Source organism: Canis lupus, chromosome 24 (assembly GCF_048164855.1).
Source record: "Canis lupus baileyi chromosome 24, mCanLup2.hap1, whole genome shotgun sequence".
NCBI classification, from domain to species: Eukaryota; Metazoa; Chordata; class Mammalia; order Carnivora; family Canidae; genus Canis; species Canis lupus.
Window position 1 is genome coordinate 51,523,033 of NC_132861.1, and position 17,890 is coordinate 51,540,922.

At 56.4% G+C, this 17,890-nt stretch overlaps 1 pseudogene; it reads left to right on the forward strand.

The window, feature by feature from the left end:
• The first annotated feature begins 17,103 nt into the window (after positions 1 to 17,103).
• LOC140616536 (reactive oxygen species modulator 1 pseudogene) lies at positions 17,104 to 17,467 on the forward strand (annotated as a pseudogene).
• The last annotated feature ends 423 nt before the right edge of the window (positions 17,468 to 17,890 follow it).

Below are 17,890 nucleotides of genomic sequence, written 5' to 3' on the forward strand. Positions count from 1 at the left end.
CTTCGTGCAGACTTCAGAAAATACGACGCAGGTACAAAATGAAAGAGCGGCTCGGGTTGTTCGAGTCCGTAGGACGGCAAGTGCCTCCCCCCGAAGCCCGCTACCGTTTGCTCTTACTTAAAGAGGGTTGAGTTACGGAATATAAACTGGATAAGAAGTTCATCTGTGATGAATGAGGTTTGGCTGGTGTGAATAATTGCTGCATAAGGAAGAGGATTTTCACCTCCTTTATGCCTCCCGGCGAATCCCACTGATTCAGGAGGACGAGGGCGAACTGAGAGATAGTTGGGTGCGTGGGAAGTCGCTCGGGCAGCGATGGGCCGGAAGTCAAGCATTGAGGTGTTCCCTGGCCTTACCGGGGACTCTCTGGGGCCGAGCGTCTGTGATTTCGGTGACTGCTCAGAGGTTCTCCGGAGCCACAAGAAGTGCGGCTCTCAGAATAGCTCTTGGGGGAGCGGGCGCCCAGCCACAGCTACCCGCACCCCCCGCACCAACGTTAGGAACACAGGGCTTCATTCTGGAGCAAAGGGCCCCGGACGTGCCGCTAGAGACCTGGATTTGAGACCCACGCCGGCCCTGCTCCAGGCACTCACTCTCGAGGCTGGATCCACCTGTGAGCACTTTGCAATAGAAATGCATTTATCTCGTGGTACATTAGTGTCCTGTTTTGGGGAGACCGGGAAGGATAAGCGGTAGCGAGGGAAGATGAACCGGCGTCTGCAGGACAGTTTCCTGGACGTGGGACTCCGTTTACAACAGGTGCTCGTAGCTGCAGGGAGAGGGCCGGGCCGCGGGTGTCAGCTCCCCGCAGGATCCCCTGCCGAGCCTCAGCGCACACGAGGGGCTACATCACGGCTGGGCGCCTCGAGATCCTCGTGCCCCTTCCCAGTCCCGCCCATCCGGCCTCCTCAAACGTACCCGCTTCCTCCGGGTTTGCGTACGTGACCTCAGGCGTGCGTTCCCTCAACGTGGGTGCTTCTCGCCGAGCACCTTGTTGATGAGATTTATTCCCATCATGTGTAGCGGTAGTTTGCCCACAGCGACCTCTGTGGAATGGGTGCAATGTCCCCCGGGGCCCCTCGTGAGCGTCAGATTAGGTCGGGTGTGCGTGCTGGGAGGGGCGGCGTGCAAACACAGGGAGCGGCACTGCTGTTCTCATGGCCATGAGCGTGCACCAACCCCCAGTCCTGGATCCCACGGAGACCGGGACTCGCTGTCAGCTCCTCGAGCTCCCGCTGGTGCGTCAGGAGGCCGACAGCGGCTTTGCCAGCACCCCTGGGAGACTCGGGGGGTACCCTCGGGACTCCTGGGCCAGCAGAGCCTCGAGCCACAGCCGCTCCTTCTCCGAACTGCTCAGCCACGGCGCCTGGGGCGCCCCACAGAGTCCCATGTGGTTGGCGCCCTCCTGCCCCCCAGAACCGTGGGAAGGAACGAGCAGGGAGCAGCAGCCAGTGGCCGCCCCGGGGGGCCAGCAGCCAGTGACGTGGGGCGGGGGCTGAGCCCGGCGGGGCAGCCGGAGACGCGGACGGAGGCCGGGCTCCCCGTGGAGACCTGCGGCCCGCGGCCTCTGCCACCGCCTTCGCCTCGGAGGACGCAGCCGAGCCCCGGCTCCCGGGCACGTGGGCAAACTCAGAGGAGGGTTCTGGAATGTCCACAGGTTCACCCCCCTCCTCCTGCCACCGCAGGCCTGCTCCGCTACGCGTCCAGTGGGAATATCTTTCATTATCTCCCCTCTCAATTTAATTAATCCACATCCCGTAATGAACCTTGAAATTTCTATTAAACACATCATTACGAATCAGCACAGAGCTGGTGGTCGGCGGCGGCTTCTCACGGCCGGGTTCCCGGCCCCGCTCCGGGCCTCGCAGCCGCCCCGCCAGCCGCGCTCTGTCTCTCCTCGGGGAAGGCTGGGGGGACCCGCGCGACCGTCGCCGTGCGGGTGTCGCTCCGCGGGCCCGGCCTGCAGCCCGGCAAGGTCAGTGCTGCTGCGGCCGGGCTCGGGGGCCCAGGGCGGCGAGGGGTGGCCGCGGGGCAGAGCGGCCAGGGCGGGTGGCGAGCGCTGGGACAGGTGTGCACCCCGAGGCCTCCCACCCTCCCTGCGGGGCACCACAGACACGGGTGTGGGTGCGTGGGGGGTCCGGGTCGCCCGGGCTGGCCGCGGCCCCGCTGTGGTCGTGGGGCCCGGTCGCAGCCCCTCCGAGCGCGCAGCCCCGCTTCGCCGGCTCTCCGTCCTGTTGAAACCCCGGGAGCCCGAGGCTTCCCTTCACCGGGTGCGGCTCAGACCGCCAACCGCCGACGGGCCCTGGAGCCCTGCTGCTCGCCCCCTACCTGTGGGCTGCCTCTCCATACTGTCTCCTTCCTCTCCAAGCCGTCCCCTCCCTCGGTTTCAGAGGGACTCACCTCCTCTTTCGCGGAAGACCTGGAAGCTTCCAGAAGCTCCTCATGCCCCCTCTCCCAGATGCACAGCCCTGCCAGCCGGCTTCCCTCCCGTCCGGGCAGCAGAGCCTTGCCCCTGACAACCGCACCTCCCTCCGTCCTTGGAGCTGTGCCCTCTCGATTCTCAGGAGCTCCGCCCTGACAGCCTCTTCTCCAGCCTCCGCGGAGGCCGTGGTGGCCGCCCGACCCTCCAGCCACAGCCGCACACTCCAGGGCCTCTCCCCACCCCCCGTTCTGTGCAGAGGCCGACAGCTCCCCTGCTGCCACCCAGCCTCTCGTGGCCCCCCTGGGGCCTGCCCCCCGCCTCCTCGGCCCTTGCTTGTCCTGCTCGCTGACGGCTCCTTCTGAGCCGAGATGTCGCAGAGCTGCCTCCTGCTCCCAGGGTCGGGGCCCATCTAGAGCCTGAGCACGGGGTTGGTGCAGGAGGTAAGGTGAGGCCCAGGGGGTGGAGGCACCTCTGGGGAGCCTGGCCCTCACTGTTGAAGAGAGGCCTCTGCAGGTGCAGCTCGTACTTCTGGGCTCCACTTTCTCACCTGACAACAGGGCAGCTGCTCTAGAAGCTTCTGAGGTCCCTCAGTGGGAGTCCCTGAGTGCAGGGGGCTGGGCTGTCCTACCAAAGCCGAAGTTTGCGGAGGCTGTGGTCTGCCGGCAGCCCTGCCCCCTCGCGCCACCTCCTATCGCAGGGAGACAGCTCCGTCCCTCATCCCTCCCTGCCCCCCTTCTCTTCCTCCAACAGCTTCCGGTGGGGGGGGCACCCACTCCGTCCCCGGCTGTGCCCAGGGCCGGGAACACGAACGTGGAGCAGGACCTGGGCCAGGGCCCTGCCTGGAATCCCGGTTGCATGGGGAGGGAGGCCCACAGGCGACACAGAATCTCAGTGAAATGCAGCAGGAGCTTTTGGGAGGCCTGGCACGGAGCCACGAGGGGTCCCCGTTCGTGCGGGGCTGATGGGTTCTGGGCCCGGGAGGATGGGAAGGGTTGTTGAGGCAGCAGAGATGGGCAAGGACATTGGGGCCGGGAGTTGACAGGCGAGGAGGTCCGAGGCGGGGAAGCTCGCTGCCCTGGAGGAGGGGACAGCTGCAGCCCGGGGAGCCAGGAGCTGGGCCTCGTCTCGCCGCCCCGTCCTGGTCTCTCGTCTTGGAGGGGCTGAGTCCCTGGGGGTTCATGCAGCGACTTGTGCAGGAGTACTGGCTGCCTCGCCCCATGGCCTCCTTGGGGCCACGGCTCTGGGACCGGGGCTCTGCCCTTTGCGTCCTTGGAGTGTTAAGTTCTCCACCTGCACTCGGCCGACACCCGGCCCCACGCTGAGGCCGACCACCACGGGGCTGGCTTCTGCTCTGAGGCTTCACACGGAGACCCTGATTCCGGGGGCTCTCCGCGGCACCCCTGGACACCAGGGCGACTCCAGGGCCCTCTGAGCCCCTGCGGCAGGCGGCATATCGTCCTGGTGACGCATGGGGCAGAGTCCAACGTGCACTTCGATGCGTCTCTGTACCCCAATGGGCTCCAGATTCTATTTGTTTGTGAGCCCAGGGCAGGTTGAGGGCCCTTTCCAGATGACTGTGCTGTGTGACCTGTGGCTGAGCGGTCGGCCATCTGCACGGGCCAGGAGGGAAAGTGGGCACTTGGCTCTGTCCCCACGGACTCCAGTGACCCGAGGCCTCCCTGTGCTGGTCAGGCTCCACTTAGCTGTTTTACAAAAGCTGGATGGGACACCCCTTGGCCTCCACTGGGCAGGGACGTTTGCCACAGGGTGCAGCTGGCTGTCCCCTAATGACGCCCACACCCACGCTTCTTGCTCATGGAGGTGGTGTGAGGTCCCAACGAGACACCACGAAAAAATAAATAAGTTCTTGGAGGCTTTCTAGAGGAAGTCATGCATAGCAGCTAAATGCAATGTGAGACCCTGGAACAGAAAAAGGACATTTGTGGAAAACAGATGAAACCCAAATAAGGTCTGTAATTTAACTGACGCTAGCGCTAGCGTCCTGGTGCTGATTCTCAAGGGCGAGCAGGGCGTCCTCGCCGGGGGAAGCGGGTGGACGGCGTCTGGGAACTTTGGGCATTGTTTGCGACTTTTCTTTCTTTCTTTCTGTCTTTCTTTTTTTTTAGATTTTATTTATTTATTCATGAGAGACACACAGAGAGAGGCAGAGACACAGGCAGAGGGAGAAGCAGGCTCCATACAGGGAGCCCGATGCGGGACTCGATCCCGGGACCCCGGGGTCACACCCTGAGCCGAAGGCAGATGCTCAACCCCTGAGCCACCCAGACGTCCCTTGCAACCTCTCTGGAAGTCTAAAATTATTTCAAGGTAGAAAGATTAAAAAAACAAGTCACATTATTGATACTTAGGACACAAAGGGAAGTTCTCATCTGACCCTCCCTTGCAGCAGGTTAGCGTGAGGGGGAACGTGGGATCCCGTGAGTGCGACCCCGCCACCTGCCAACCCATCTGCCCCGGGAGGCGCTGCGCTGGGCCTCGCTCCTCGGTGGGGGCGGGGGTCACAGTGGCCACCTGAGCCCGCAGGGGTGAGACTCCGGGCTGCGGGACCATGGGCCCCTCCAGCCCTCTGTCACCTGTTATTTATGATTCCTGTTGTTATTGTTGTTTTTGTGACTCTCTGCCTGGCCCACGCCTTATGCAACACAGAGCTTAACAACTTCCTCGGGGAGCAAGCTGATGGCATGGAGAACGGCCCGGGAGCCCCCCGCTGCCCCGGGGTGACCCTCCGGGAGGCCACGCAGGACGCCCCACGAAGCTCCTCGGGGCTCGCTGCCTGCCAGCGCAGGCCCCTGAAGGGGCAGCCGGGGAACTACTGCCTGTGGACGGCCTTCTCATCCCTGGTTCTTTTGGATTTGGCCTTGAGGGGAGCACGGCCGGAGGCAGAGGGGAGGAAGGCTGATCACCTTGGGGTGTCCTCACGCAGCGACGTCCCCCGGGGACCCCCTGAGTTCCTGCCTCCAAGCGGCGCTCGGTGGATCGAGGGTTCCTGCAGGGTCCCCCCCGCCCCCGCCATCGGATGCGTCTCCATCCACGTAAACAGGAGCCGCGGGAGGCGGGAGGCAGGACCATCGGCGGCGGGCCAGCTGGAGGGACGCTCCCTCTTCCCGGCTCCCCCTTCCCGTAGGAGAGCGAGGCCCCTCGGGGCCACCAGGACGTCCCCGGCGGCCAGTGCTTAACCTCACGGACTTCACGCTCCAGCGCCATCCTGGAAAACAGCCCGGGGGACGTGGACTCGCTGTCACCTCAGAGGGCGAGCAGCCCCACGGGCAGTGATGGTGAGGGGACACAGCAGGTGGGGGACGGCAGCGGCCAAGCGGTCCGGGCTGTGCAGGGGTCCTCGGGAAGCCCCAGGAGTGACTGTGGCTCGGGGTGTCCGGATGGGGGCGGCGGGGTTCACCCAGGGTCCCTCCTCTGTCTGGCAGCCGTGTGGTAAGGACTCAGGGCAGCACGTTGGGGGAATCGGCCACCCCATCTACCTTTGGTGGGGAAGCGGATTTACACACGGATGTGCTTCTGCACATGGGAAGCTGCCGTCGGAAGTCAGGCAACTTGCCCAGGGCCACAGATCCAGGAGGCGGCAGGTGCGCCCACCGGTCAGCGTGGCCTCCAGGGGAGCTAAGGGCGCGCGGGCTCTCGGGTGCTGGGGGCTTCCCGGTGTCGGAGGTTTCCCAGCCACGGAGCCAGGCGAGCACTTGCACCAGTCCGGCTCATCCCAGTAAACCCCCAAACCTACTCCCACCTTTGTGCCCTGGCCCATCCCACAAAGCAGGGGGAGGACCTTCAGCTGCTGCCTCGGCCCCCCAGTGCCTTGACCCCACTGCTGAGCTGGGGGTGTCTGTCGCTGAGGTTTCCGGCGAACAGGTGAGCAGGACAAGCCCGGGTGTCACGAGCTATCCTGGGGCTCCTGGCCCGTCGTACGGTCTCTGAGGTCCCGTGCCAGGTGCAGGAACACAGCCCCCACTTGTCCCACTTTCAGTCCTGCTGACCGGGGGCGGGGCAGGTGACTGCCTGTCAGGCGTAAGGGGCTCACGGGATTCGAAGCAGGGGAACCTCAACCTTGAAGAGCCTGTGGAGCTTTCACCTTTCTCTCCCGGTCACTGCCAGTCCCCTCTGGGGCGCATCCCATCGCCCCCCCCCAGCTCCCAAGGTTAAGGCCGGTGAAACCCGCCCGTCCACACTGCTCAACAGTAGCAGGGAGAAACAATGCCATCCACGGAAGCCTGAGCAGCAGCGGGAAAAAGAAAACTCTAGATTCCTACAGGTGAAGGGGACGCCGGAGCCAATGGCGTCCACCAGGCTGGAGACGTGCGGGGTGGCGCTGGGTCTCCCAGCCCCATGGGAGCCCACCTCCCTGTCTCCTCCCTCTTCTGCATCATGAGGAAGTTAGAGAGAGGGAGAGACAGGCGCCCAGGACAAGACACTTGCAAGACGTGGTCACAGGTGAGCCCTCAAGGAGCCTCCTGAGACGCACATTTGAATCTGTGATCTCAGAAATTATGAACCGGGCGGCTCCAGGTAGGCTGCAGAGTGGGGACAAGTCTGTGCTGACTACACGGGCGACAGTGGACAGAGAGCAGGAGGTTTCTCTGCAATGCACCCTGGCCTGGGCGGCTGCTGGGAGGCGGTATGGGGCACCGAGCTCGTGTCCTGAGCCACCCCTGTGTCATGTCTCAGTAGATGGATGTCAGGGGTTTGCTCGGGGGACGCCGCAGGGCTGAGAGCCATGTGGGCACAGTTCGTGCAGCGCAGGCTGCCCAGAGACGAGAGGTAAGTCCGGTGGGGCCGCGTCAGGCTGGCACAACAGCGACGCAAGAGCGGTGGGGGGCCCCCGTGTCAGGGCCGGGCAGGCAGCTGCAGAATTAAAATCCAGGGGGCTGGCCCAGAAACAGACCGACGAGCAGGATTAATAGACTAGGAAGCCCAGAAACAAATCCAAGTGTCCTTAATAATTTACTCTGTTATTAAAGATATATTTCAAGCCAGTGGCACAAGGATTGATTGCTCGGTAAGTGCTACTGCACCCTCTGCCTAGGCCTTTGGGGAGAAAAATGAAGTTTGAGACTTTCCTCTATATTTTACGCCGCATATATTCCAAGTGTGTTTGTTCTCTCAGTCTCAATATTTAACAGTCACATAATCTCAGGAGTGTGGGAAAACTTTCTAAGGACTCAGCAGACATAAAGCAGGAGACTGACAGATTTGACCACATATAGGTTTTCGTGATATCTGAAGTGTTTGTGGGGCGCTGGGGCGGGGGGGGGGCATCCCAGAGGGAGACAAGCAGGCAGCAGGTGTACCTGGGAGGACTCCACAGCAGGAAAGGGAGGGGAGAGAAGCAGGACTGGGCAGCGGGAGAAGGTGAGGCCAATGCAGTCTCAGTGGAGCCCACAGTGGAGCCCCCAGAGATGTCAGAAGCAGGTGGCCCTTCAGAAGCGCCCTGTGTTGGGGCTGGGGCTGGGCTACCTATCCCCACCCCCACCCTCCAAATGCTCTTGTCATCTGATGAGCCAGGAAGAGGAGAGGGCCTCCTGGAAGAGACAGTCTCTGGCCACTGAGGCAATGCCAGCCAAGGGCTGACCATGGCGGGGGCGGAGGGCTCTCCATCGGCAGTGCCTCAGCCAGGAGGGGCCCAGGCAGCCCCAGAGCACCTGCCACCTGCCACCGCCGTCAGTATTAGCCAACACCACATTTTCAAACACGCCAGATAAAGAAATAAACGTGTGATACTTGGCAAGATTGCAAAATACATGACAAATCACTAAGAGACACCGTGGGCATCCCGGGAGAAAAATGGGCAACAGACACGAACAGGCAATTCATCAAAGAAGCAATACGAACGTAACCACAAAGACGTGAAAGCGCTGTTTGGCCTCACAGAGCGTGGAAACGTTATTGGCTGGCAAATTAGGAAAGATTTAAACACTGACCCTACAGGCTGATGATCAGGAGCGTGATAGGCTCTCGCCCCTACTGGAGAGTTACACGTTTGTACAGCTTTTCTCAGAGGCAGTTTCCTCAAATGCACACAACATCTTTAAATGCCTGCTTAGGTATGGACCCAAGTCCGATTATGAAAAGTCCTTTCTCCACCACATTGATGGTGTATGTGTGTGTCTATTTCCTTACCCTACTCCGTATGTACCATTGGTCAGTTCATCCCTCCCTGGGCCAACATCACATTTGCTTAGTTACTAACTACCCCTTTATAATAAATCTTTTTTTAAGAAGATTTTATTTATTTATTATTCATGAGTGACACACAGAGAGGCAGAGACACAGGCAGAGGGAGAAGCAGGCTCCCTGTGGGGGGCCCGATGACTGGGGATCCTGGGACTCCAGGACCATGCCCTGGGCCGAAGGCAGATGCTCAACTGCTGAGCCACTCAGCCGTTGCACTTTATAATAAATCGTAACATCTTAACGTTCTTAACGTCTCGTGCCTGCTTTTCAAGATTACCTTGGATGCTTGTGAGTATTTGAGTCAGCTTATGAACTTCTGCAAATATCTGCCGGGATTGTCACTGGCGATCCCTTGAATGTATCGAGGAGTTTGGGGAGAATTGTCCTCATCAAAGCAAAGCTTTCCATTTATTTAAAACTTCAAATTTCTCCCAGTGACTAGAGGAGATGTTCTGTACAGCCCCGGTTGGATCTATCTTTACATAGAATTTTCTCAGTTTTCTTCCGTTTCTCTCAGTCGTGTTCTGTGGATTTCTGTGTAAAGTTTTTTTTTTAATTTTTAATTTTTAATTTTTTTAAAGACTTTTGTTTGTTCATTTGAGAGAAAATGAGAGTGAGAGAGATCACAGAGGGAGGGAGAGAAGCAGAGTCGTCGTTGAGCAGGGAACCCAATGCGGGACCCTGGGATCATGACCTGAGCCAAAGGCAGATGCTTAATCAACTGAGCCACCAGGAGCTAAAGTTTCTGTACATCTTTTGTTAGATTTTTTCCCCCAGATAAATACTGTCTTTTGTGAATTTCTTATTCTGTGTGCATTACTCACATGGAAATACAGTTGACCTTTGCATCCTGATTTTATATCAGGCAATTATACCAAATTCACTTATGGATTATGATAGTTTACATTGGTCGACTTTCTCTAAGGGTGCTTTTTATGGCTTTATTGTTTAATATGCAATTGATCAAGCTTGCCGTCTTTTCAAATGCTTTTTGGCAATTTTGATGTATTTCTTTTTTTCTGTCTGAACTCTAGAACTCTTCTGACAATGTAAAAACAAAATTTCCTTTGGAATTTTCAACGGAGATCGCAGTAGATCTTATTTAAGATCTTATTGTCACTTTTATAACATGCACATTTCTATCTATGTACGTTTGCAGGACGTGTGTGCATTTTTTCATGTCTTCATTCATCTTAATATGTTGTGGCTTCAAGAAGAGCGGAGCAGTTAGGGACGGGAGGAAGCGCAAAAGGATGCTTATGGACGCTGGGGGATGGGCTCCCGAGAACTCGCCATCCTGTCCTCTCTGCTCTTGTGAATCTTTGAGACTATCTGCGAAAATTAAAAACAAATCTGCCTGCCTACTCACCTCGTCATTTGCTTCATATGGGCCCTTCATCTTCCTTTTGAAGCCTGTTCTTTTTATTTATTGCAACTGTGACCAGGATTGCTCTCCGTATATATTTGCTACCGTTGGTTTGCGCTGTCTTTATAAGCCATAAGCAGCAAAGCAGAGGTTGAATGTAGCTCTCTGTTCATTGATTCCCATAAATGGAACACAAAATTCCTGAGTGCTTTTCAATAATTCATGGTTTTATAAACATGGAAATTCATTTCAATGTGTCTTGAGGAGAATGTTGCACTGAGTCCCCCAGGGCTTCGAGTGCAGCTCTGGCATCCTGGGTCTGAGGCACAAATCGGGCAGACATAACGCCTCCTCCCCGCCCCTGTGCCTTCCTGGGGGGCTCTGGGGCTGGTCCATGCTGGGATTTTGTGAGACCCCATGAGACCGTGGCCTGGAAGCCACGTGGGAGCCCCACCTTGGGGATGGCCGAGGGGCGTCCAGGGAAGGCACTGATGGCTCCGACCCTCGGGTGGGTCCAGCTGTGGAGGCCAGCAGGTGCAGAGGCAGCTGGACTCCCCCTCCCCACAAAAGGTGTTTCCCCGGAGATCTCCGGTGCCACCCCTTGTACGGGCCCCAGTGCCCCAGAGCAGCCCTTACTTGCATCCAGATCTTCCACTTGCTGCGTGTTTCTTGGGCAAGAATCTCACATTTTAGAGTCTTGGTTTTTGATGATGTTCACAAGTTTCTGGCGCAAACACTTTCCACGTTGGCTGAACCCCACCGTGGGCTGTCCATCACGCTTGGGTTCTGTCTCTTGTTCATCGGATACCCACAGCTTCTGTGGCAATGAAACATGAAGTCATTGTATTTTACAGATGAGAAAGGCCAGGCCACATCTCCTTGCCCCAAACCACATGGAGAAAAGTCCAAAACAAGTTGAGACGCAACACGGAGTGATATCACCGCCACCAAACGGCTTGTGGCTCCGAGCCAGCCGGAGCTCCTAGAGCTGCTCTAGGTCGTCTCTGTGGCGTCTCCGCGGCGTGTCCGCGGCGTCCCCACGGGGCTGGCCCAGGAGCACTGCCCCCCCCATGAGGCGGCCCAGCTGGGCGGGCCGGTTGCTCAGGCTGAGGACTGGTCTCCTGTGCTCCTGCCTGGCCTGTAGCTCCAGCCCCAGCGGCAGGTCGTCCTGCAGCAGGAGAAGAGATGGAGACTGTCCTCCGAGGCCGGCCCTGCCTGGGGTTGACTCATCTGTGGCCTGGGTGAGGGTGTCTGGGCGGCCGACCTGACTTAGGATATTTCCAGTGCCTCAGGTGGATCTCCCATTTTGCACTTTCCCCAACAGACTCTAATTTTCTTAAAATTGAGATATAAAATCTTCTTGGCATTTTTTTTAGATACTTCTACTTCGAGTAGAATTTCAGAATCAGAAATTTGAAGTTGCACAAGCCTTCCAGGAGAGGAATTGGGGTTTAAAGACATTGACCCCTCCCCGTCACGACTGTTAGTGACATTCATCCTCATCTGTCGTTTCCCCTCTGATGACTTTTCAGGAGTTTAAACCACACGTGGCGCCAAATCTGTCTGTGTGTTCCTTTATGATTCTGGATCTCATAGCCTGATTTTGAAGACCTTCGTTACCCCAGGATTATAAACATGCATTTCCCTATATTTTCTTCTGCTTGCTTTTATAGTTAAAAATATTTGGAGATCTTATTTGTCAGGAATCTGGGCCTGACTACAACGTGAACAGAAATAAGATCTGGTTTTGAGATGGGAAACGCATTTCCAACCCTGTGAAACGAGAAGTTTCCATATTGAGTTGAAGCGCACCTGTATTTTATATAATCTTATAATATGGTAAACGGCCATTGTGGAGTGTGTATTGAGCGGCCTGTCCATCCCATTGATCTGTTTCTATATTTCTGCACCAGTATCTAATTGTTCTGATTAATATCGCTCTACAGTTTGATTTATTAAACAGGGAACGTCTCCCATGATAGTCTTAATTTTCATGAATTTCTTGGCAGTTTTTACATATTGACGTACACTTCCAGCAGAATTTTAGAATCCACTTTCCTAGTAAAAAAAAAAAAAAAATTCCTTTACCACATTCATTTGAGTTGGGCTGAATTTCATAATTAGCCTGGGAGATTTCACATCTTTACCCAGCACATCTCGCATCCGGAAACAAGATGTATCTTTATTTAAGCAAACCCCCATGTCCGTCAGGAAAGTTTTATCATTTTTGTTACGAGGACTGTGCGTGTTTCTTGTTAAACATGTTGCCAAATATTTTATGGCTTTCCTTCCAAATATAAGCACAGCTTCTCCTCTGTGGCATTCTGCATTTGTTAGTGGGGTGCCCGAGCGGGGTGTGCGTTCTGGGTGCCTTGATCTGGGGTCTGCACGGCTCCTCTGTGTGGATAAAGCAGAAGGCGCTGGCCCCGGGGGACATAGCCACTAGCCCAGGAAGGGCAGTGAGGGGCCCCCTTGGTCCTGGGGATACAAGGTGTGGACAGGGCTGGTTCCTCCTGAGGCCCCTCTCTTTGGCATGTAGATGGCCACCTACTCCCTGGTCGTCCCTCTGTGTCTGTGTCCTAATCTCCTCCAGGGACACCAGTCATAATGGATCAGTGGCCGCCCACTCGACCTCATGCGACTCACTTCTCTGCAGCGATTCTCTGAGGTATTGGGGCTCACAGCGTCAACCGATGAACGTAGGGGGACCAATTAGGCCACAACAGGCTCTAAAGGCTTCTCTGCGGCTCCCTTGACTTGTCTACATGCAAATGATACCATCTGCAAATAATGGTAACTTTATTTCCCTTTTCCAGTATTCTGCTAAGAAAAATCATTGTGGAAAACCTCGTAAATGAAGCCGAAGGCGGCTTACCGTCCTTCTGACGTCATCCTTGAGCAGTACCTAATGGGCCCAACTGAGGACTCTCTGATTCTTTAGGGGAATGCATCCATGTTTGACACATTATTTGCTGGGCGGTGCCAAGACTTTGCAAAATTTCCCGTGACCTTGTAGATTTTTGTTCAGTGGGGATGCGAGTGACCCCCGACTCTTAGGAACAGGCACTGCAAACCCCACGGTGCCGCTGCCCTGCAGGACACTCCAGTTTTATCGCTGACCTGGCAACCTGGTGTCAACACTCTTTCCCGTTGCTTATAAACATCCATTTCCCGAAATGCTCTCTGTACCAGCTTAGCCATCTTGGCAATTCTCTCATTAAGGAGTTAAATAAATCTCTGACACAGTTATTTTTGGGAGAGTCTTTCTTTAAACCACACTCGGACAGATTATACACGCGTACTGTGTTTAAGACTGACCCAAGGAGCATTGATTTGTGTTGGAAATTACAGCCTTGTTGTCTCTGGAATAATTTCCTTGAAGCATTAGGACAATCCATTATGGTCTACTTATTGTACATCCTCCCCGCGCTCTGAGTGCTCTTCTAGACTTTCTTCCAACGAGAGCAGCGCCCTCTCGCCCAGTGAGCGCGGATTTGTCCATATACGGTAACGGGATGTGCGCGGCGCCTCGCTGCCTCTTGCTCCAAGCTGAGCAAATTCTGCACGATGGTGGAGCTGATGGCAGAGCTGATGGCTCCGGGCGCCCCTCGTTCCATCTAGCGTTTTTTGTGGCACATGCTCTTGACCCGTGCTGGCTGGCGAAGGGTCTGTGGGCGCTGGAATTAGATCCAGTGCAGAGAAACACAGTCGTGCCTGTACATGAAAATCCTAATTTTAAGGAAATTCTGCAGCATTTAAGGAGAAGCTGGGGGATCCAGAGGGTGGGGACAAGAGGGTGAAGGGGGATGGTGGACGGAAGGCTTTAGAACTAAGCGCGTCCCACCCCACTCAGCCCGCAGGCAGATCCAGAGCTTAGGATGGAAGAGGTCAGCTCTACTGCGACGTGCACGTGGCCGTCGGGGCTGTGAACATCCAGGATGGCCCTCCCCAGTGCCAAGGCCATAGGTCATTCTTCCCCTCGCCCGCCCCTCCCCGCATGTCCCCCGTCTGTCCACGCCCTGTCCACACTGTCCTGCTGTGTTGGCCTCGCCCTAACGACAGAGGTGAGAAGCAACGAGGGTGAAAGCAGGTGCCGAGGGATGGGAGCGCCTCGGAGCTCCGGCCTCACCTGCGCGCCCGCTGCCGGTTTCTGAGAGCTGCTCGGTGCAGGCTGAGTGTCCAGACACCATTTGCTGGCTGGGCTTTGCTTCCCTTCGCTCCTGGGGACTCCCCGGAGAAAGGAGACGGTACTCTCAAGGGCTGTCTCTCTACCCCTCTTCTCCAGAACCCAGGCCGGGCTTGCACGGCCCCGCAGAGAATGACAACCCCGTTGTGGGGGGGGGGGGATCACGGCTGCCTGAGGATGCTGGGGAGGGGCTGCAGGCGCCTGGCCTTGGCCTTCCGTTCCCCCAGGGCCTTGCCCAAGGTCTGGGGGTGGGCAGGGGTGTCAGCCGTGGAGAGGAGATGCAGTCACGATCTGGCACCTGCCCAGTCCCTCTCCCACAAGCTGCTGACACGTCAGGGCCAGTGCCCAGGTGGGAACGGTCAGCCCAGGGCTGTGATGGCCATATAGCCTGTCACCATCTAGACAGGCCTCCGGGCCTGGCTCCGGCCACAAAAGGCTGTGTCACGTCCCTGTTGCAGCCCGTCTCCCCCTCCTTTTGGCCGCCGAGGGACCATCTTTTCTCCCTCGTTCTGTGCTCCTTGTCCCCTGCCCTGAGACAGCACCGAGCGTCCACAGACCGTCGTGTCCCCTCGGCCGCCGTTTGTCACCCCGAGAGCTGGGGCAGGTGTCACTCGGGCTCCTGAAGGTCAGCAGAACCGCCGCTTCCCCAGGGCCCACCCTGGGCCCCTGCTGCCTGCGGTCTCTGCGGGGCCCCCACCCAGCTTCCTTGGAAACACCATGGTGTCCCCTCTCCCGCTCCTCACAGCAGATCAGTGTCTAATCTTCTCTGTCATGTCCATCTAGTCACACATCTAACTTGAGTTTCCTGGAATTTAGGATTGAAGTTGTCTCCCTTTTGCACTTCCTTTGCTTTTCCATCAGCCCCTAACTTTCTACGCACTTGCCTTTTGATTACACGGTTTGCCAAACACCTATCGGTGGCTGTGCGAAGGGTGTTTGCCAGTCGTCCCCGAGGACCTGGGGTGCGTGTCTCCTGCAGGCAGAGCGGGAGGCGACGGAGGGAGAGAGCAGGGGCGTGAGCGGGGAAGCACCGGGACAGGGCTGTCCCTGGCCCTGCGGCCTCCTCCTGGTGGGCCACTCAGTCCTGCGGGGTCTCTGGTTCAGGAACCACCGCCTCACACCTCACTGGGATTTTCTGTCTGTGTGAGGAAGCCAGAGACAAAATAGAGAGCACCAAGCTCACATCGTGCACGTCCTGTTCCCAGGCCGCGGGCTCCCTTTGCCTCACACCTGCTCGCGGTGCTGCTTGCAGCTGGGGTCGGTTTGCACGGTAACAAAAGCACCTGTGAGCCTGATTCTGTGGGAACGAGAAGTTCCCCTTGTGAAGCAGAGGGTGGAGAGGGGGGCTCAGAGGCCCCACGTTCCTAGGAGGTGCCATGGGGGCCGGGGACAAAGGGGAATGACCTCACTGGCACAGAGCATTTTATTTTATTTTATTTTTATTTTATTTTATTTTATTTTATTTTATTTTATTTTATTTTATTTTTAAGATTTTATTTATTTGAGAGAGAGAGAAAGCATGAGCAGGGGAAGGAGCAGAGGAAGAGGGAAAAACAGATGCACCACTGAGCTCCAGGAGCCCGACATGGGGCTCGAGCCCAGGACCCCAGGACCATGACCTGAGCCGAAGGCAGATGCTCAATCCACCCAGCCACCAAGGTGCCCCATACACAAAGCATTTTAAAGAGAAGTTTGATTCTTTTTTTTTTTTTTTTAACCTGGAGTGCCTATGCTTTTTCGCCATCCTTACGTGCACTTGGAACATGTATATATTTTTAATCTTAGCAATTGTCGTTTTGGAATTCTTCATTCATTTATTCTTTCAACATTGGCTGAGCACCTGTTGAGTTCCAGGCACCCTGCTGGACTCCGTGAGGGCAGTGGCACGTGGCGGCGTTCTGACCCCCCAGAGCTTGCCCATGAGAGGACAAGGAAACACACAGGTGTGTGTTCTTTGCTCCCAATACAACAAGTGGCCACACATGCTGGCTTGCACAGTGTGAATTAACGATGGCACAGCTCTGGAGGTCAGAGGTCAGAGGGCTGAGGTGGGCATCCTGGGGCTGATGCCCTGGTGCTGGCGGGGATGCTTCCCTCGGAGGCCCTGGGGCCGCTTCCTGCCTTTCCCAGCATCTTGGCCTAGGGTCGCTCCTCCATCTGCAAAGGCAGCAGCACGGCATCCCTCCGGCCCTGCGTCCACAGCCACATTTCCCTGGGCTCTCCCCTCCTGCCTCCTGCTCCTCTATAAGGATGCCGTGATTACACAGGCCACACTGGGTGACCCAGGACACTGTCCCTGTCGTAGGGAATCCTCCCTAGCTCGGTAACAGGACGCAGTTACAGGCTCTGGGGATGCGGCTGTGGACATCTCTGAAGGGCCATTATGCTTAACTGGGACAGGTGCTACGGAACGACGGAATGCTGCATGACGGCCGGCCACAGGCAGGATGGCCAGGGGAGGGACACTGTGACCCTTCGGTGAGGATGTAGAAGAGGCAGTTAGGAGAGGAAAAGGAAGTAGAAGGCGTCCAAATTGGAAAGGACGAAGTAAAACCACCTCTGGTGCCGGTGGTGTGACGTCATCTGTGGGCGAGCACCTGCTAGAGCTAATAAATGAATCCGGTAAAGTTGCAGGACACGAAATAAAAACACAACCTGCTGTTTCCGTCCACCAGCCCCGGACCATCTGAGAAGACAACAAGGAGAGCAAGCCCATTCGCAGGAGCAACAAAAACAATAAAATACAGGAATAAACTTAACTGAGGAGGTTAAACTTCTCAGAATCACAAAACGCCGGTGAGAGAAATTTAAGAAGAAACAAGTAAACGGAAACACGCCTTGTGTTCGTGGGACTGGAAAACCTGGTGTTGTTGAAACGTGGTCTTCCAGATTCAACGCGATCCCTTTCAAAATCCCAACCGCGAGAACTGAGTGACCGAAGCCGCGAACGAGATGCCGGTGGCCGTGGGGCCCTACGGACAGTCCCAGCCGAGCTGCTTTGACCGCGTGAAGATGGGCTTTGTGATGGGTTGCGCAGTGGGCATGGCGGCCGGGGCGCTCTTCGGCACCTTTTCCTGTCTCAGGATCAGAATGCGGGGTTGGGAGCTGATGGGCGGCATCGGGAAAACCATGATGCAGGGTGGCGGCACATTTGGCACATTCATGGCCATCGGGATGGGCATCCGATGCTAATCCGGGCAGTGGTTGCCCATACACCTACCCTTTCCCATCAGTCCAGCTCATGTACTATAATAAAACAAAATTCTTTGAAAAAAAAAAAACAAAAACAAAATCCCAACTGCCTTTTATATGGAAATAGAAACCCCCCCTAAAATTCTTATGGAAGCACAAAAGGCCACGAGCAGCACAACCACCTTGAGAAAGACAAGGCTGGAGGCATCACGCTTTCTGATTTCAAGATATATCACAACCCTGCAACCCTGGTAATTAAAACAGCGTGATGCTAGCGCGTGAACACAGACACGGAGACGGATGGAACGGAACAGAATCCAGGGAGGCACCCAAGCACCTGAGGCCACCCGGTCTTTGACAAGGCTGCCAGGAACACACAGTCGAGAAAGGACAGTCTCTCCAACAAGTGGTGTGGGGGAAACCCGCTGGACGGCCGCTCGCGGAAGAGCGAGGTTGGATCCTACCTTACACCAGACATGAAAATCAACTCAAAATGAGTTAGAGACTTAAGAAGTGGAAGACT